The sequence below is a fragment of the Cervus canadensis genome, chromosome 10 (assembly GCF_019320065.1).
Source record: "Cervus canadensis isolate Bull #8, Minnesota chromosome 10, ASM1932006v1, whole genome shotgun sequence".
In the NCBI taxonomy this organism is placed as follows: Eukaryota; Metazoa; Chordata; class Mammalia; order Artiodactyla; family Cervidae; genus Cervus; species Cervus canadensis.
The window spans coordinates 36,304,379-36,308,358 of record NC_057395.1 but is presented as its reverse complement, the minus strand read 5'-3'; the positions used below and the strand labels follow the sequence as shown (position 1 = coordinate 36,308,358).

The window sequence follows — 3,980 nt, the reverse complement described above, 5'->3', positions numbered from 1 at the left end:
CATCAGCCAGTGCCAACCATTTCACCCCCTCAGTATCTCTAAACCCACTCATTGTGCACCACCTCCTCGGTGGCCGCCTTAGTCCTTTATCTCTCGCCCAGCCGACCATGGTGGCTGCCTCTTAGGATCCAGTCAGATTCTCTTCCAATCTGATGCCCCACGCCACATCTACAATGATATTTTCAAAATGCAGGGCTGCAATCAGCTCTCCCTATCTGAAGCCCTCCAAGGGCTCCCAGGATCTTAAGGTAAAACCCAGTTCTCTAAAGGAAGCCTCCTACACTGTTGGTGGGAATATGAACTGGTACAGGCACTATGGAGAACAGTATTGGAGGTACCTCAAAAAAAAAAAAAACAAAAAAACAGAGCTACCACATGATCCAGCAATCCCACTCCTGGGCATATATCTGGACAAAACTATGATTAGAAAAGACATGCACCCCTATGTTCATAGAAGCATTATCTACAATAGGCAAGATGTGGAAATAACTTAAATATCTATTATCAAATGAATGAATAAAGATGTGATACATGTACACAATGGAATATTACCCAGCCATAAAAAAGAAGGAAAATAATGCCATTTGCAGCAACATGGATGCAACTACAGATTATCACACTAAGTGAAAAAAGCAAAAAGACAGAGATCATATGGTATCACTTATAAGAGGAATCTAAAATATGACACAAATGAACCTCTCTATAAAGCAGAAACAGACTCATAGACATAGAGAACAGATCTGTGGTTACGGGGCAGGGTGGGGGCGGGTAGGTGGGAGGAGATGGGAGAGATGAATTGGGAGCTTGAGGTTAGCAGATGCAAACTATGATATATAGGATGGATTAACAACAAAGTCCTACTGTATAGTACAGGGCACTATATTCAATATTCTGTTATAAATCAAAATGGAAAAAACATTTAAAAATGGATATATATGTATGACTGAATCAGTTGGCTGGAGAGCAGAAATTAACACAATACTGTAAATCAACAACACTTCAATTAAAAACAAAACAAAACAATTCTCTAATAAGCCTCCCAGGCCCCTAGTCAGATGCCCTTGTTCTCTGTGCCCTGCCACCCCGGCTTCTGCGTCCCCTACCAGGTCTGATGGCTCTAATATAAGCCTTTGCATATCCTACTCCCCACATCCAGAAGGATCAAAGTCCAGCACAACCATCCCTTCATCCAGCCATCCCATGCTGGATGACCCATCTGGGACTCTGTTCAAGGATCCTTTCACTGAAAATCTTCCCTGGTTGCTCAGACTAAGTGTGACATTTATAACAGACTCCCCCTTCAGTCTTATTCTTTTCCTTCCTCAGAATATGCATCTCAGTTTACAACTTACTATCAGTCATCTAACTGCTGGATTGACTTCTCTGATCACTACTGTATTCCAGCCCCTTTTCACACTGCCCAACAAACAGAAAGAGGTTCTTAACAAATATCAACTGAATGAATGAATGAAATGAGTTGAGATATAGAGCCTGACTCATTTGATATTCCAAGATTTATGGTCTCACAAAAATAGGCCAAGGCCACAAGTTCTACATGTGTACAGAGATAGGCAATTACGAGAGGGATGGGGTATTAGAATGCCAGAAGAATGAACAGGCAAGTCATCACACAAACGTGTGGTTATGCAAAGCCACTCTCCAGAGGAGAGGGCACAGGTGGGGAGGGGAGTCAGGGCCAAAGACTTTGAGCATCACCCCAATTCTCCTTGGGGAGTAAACCTCTGATTTCAGAATGGTTCCTGGAGTGGCTCTGAAGAGTGGTGAGGGTGTTGTTGGTGATCACAGAGTCAGAAAGGGCCCCACGGGTATTCCTTTGGAGGAATTCTTAGGGAAAACTAAAAGAAATTCAAGTTCAGCATTGGTTCAAACCCATGTGACACTTTTTCTTGTTTCAATGCCAACAGCACCACTGTTCAGAAATACAAAAAGGAACCTTGAGTGCAGGATGGCATAAGACAGTTATATATCCCCCTAAACAAGCCCCCCAGCCCACAATTCTAAGGAGCTAAGCCCCTAATACCATGAGAAGAGGAAGTGGCTGTTTATTAAGACACAGAGAACAAAGCAGGGCACCTACAGCTGCCTTATGCTGGGCTGACCAGTCCTTGTGCCTGAACAAAGCAGGAGCTCACAGCCTGGACAATGGCTGGCACAAATACACACATGGGTGATCTCTGGCTGGCACATGTGCACACAGACTGTGAAAGACAAAGAGGGTGGTGGTCTGGCTGGTCCTAGACAAGGCTGATCATCCTCACTCTCCCAGTCATGGCTTCCATCTGGGGAACCCTGAAGGTTTAGGGTTGGGTCTCACAGCACCATGATGGTAAAGAAGTGGACCTCACCAACTCCAGTTCCCCAGGCCAGGCTCCTCTCTTATTGGTTCTGTGGGCACCAGACTCTCTTGAGCAGGAGGAGGGTCTGGTCTTGACTTCACTGCTCCATTTTACATGAACGGGCAACTTAATGTTACCAGGAATCTAAGCTATGCTATGGGTTTAGCTATACTATTGCTTCTCAGCCTTTTAGCTAAGATCAAGTGTGGTATCTGTTCTCAGTGAAGCTATGAGCCATGCTGTGTTCAGTTCAGTTCAGTCTCTCAGTTGTGTCCCATGAATCGCAGCACGCCAGGCCTCCCTGTCCATCACCAACTCCCGGAGTTTACTCAAACCCATGCCCATCAAGTCGGTGATGCCATCCAGCCATCTCATCCTTTGTCGTCCCCTTCTCCTCCTGCCCCCAATTCCTCCCAGAATCAGGATCTTTTCCAATGAGTCAACTCTTCGCATCAGGTGGCCAAAGTATTGGAGTTTCAGCTTCAGCATCAGTCCTTCCAATGAACACCCAGGACTGATCTCCTTTAGGATGGACTGGTTGGATCTCCTTGCAGTCCAAGGGACTTTCAAGAATTTTCTCCATAGTTCAAAAGCATCAATTTTTTGGCGCTCAGCTTTCTTTATAGTCCAACTCTCACATCCATACATGACCACTGGAAAAACCATAGCCTTGACCAGACGGACCTTTGTTGGCAAAGTAATGTCTCTGCTTTTTAATATGCTATCTAGGTTAGTCATAACTTTCCTTCCAATTGTAGGGCCACCCAAAACAGACAGGTCATGGTGGAGAGTTCTGACAAAACATGGTCCATTGGAGCACAAGCTGGAATCAAGACTGCTGGGAGAAACATCAATAACCTCAGATGTGCAGATGGCACCACCCTTATGGCAGAAAGTGAAGAAGAACTAAAGAGCCTCTTGATGAAAGTGAAAGAGGAGAGTGAAAAAGGTGTCTTAACACTCAACATTCAGAAAACTAAGATCATAGCTTCTGGTCCCATCACTTCATGGCAAATAGATGTGGCAACAGTGACAGGGAATGGCAAACCACTTCAGTATTCTTGCCTTGAGAACCCCAAGAACAGTATGAAAGGCATCCTGCAGTCTGTGGGGTCGCAAAGAGTCTGACATAACTGAGTGACTGAACTGAATGGGCTAAGGTGACCATTTTCTTTCCAATTTATGGTGAACTTCAAACCGAAATGTACCCAGGACACATCTTACATCTTCTTTCCAAGGTGATGTCATCATACATAATATTCTTTAGAAAATGTCCTGTGTTCAACTAGCCCTGGTTCTTCCTTTTCTACTTCTCTTCAAGATCATCTGATCATAAACAGAACTGCCAAGAAGCCCCCTGACATCCCCTGGTGACAAATAGAACTTTATCGTATAACACAGTTTTTATTGAATAACACAATAGAATATAGTATACCATACCAATTCTCACAGTATTCGTAAGAATTCTGCTAACTGGAGAATGTCCTTCAACAGTCACAGGAATTCTTTTTCTCCAATAACAAATATAATGCATAACATAAATATAATGATAACAAATATAGAATATTCAGAAACACGAAGAGAAGAAAAATTGATACCCATTCACTCCCACCTACAGAGATA

The 3,980-nt window shown here is 43.7% G+C and overlaps 1 pseudogene; it reads left to right on the top strand.

Moving 5' to 3' along the window:
- Nucleotides 1-2,530: 2,530 nt before the first annotated feature.
- LOC122449087 lies at nucleotides 2,531-2,621 on the top strand (annotated as a pseudogene).
- The last annotated feature ends 1,359 nt before the right edge of the window (nucleotides 2,622-3,980 follow it).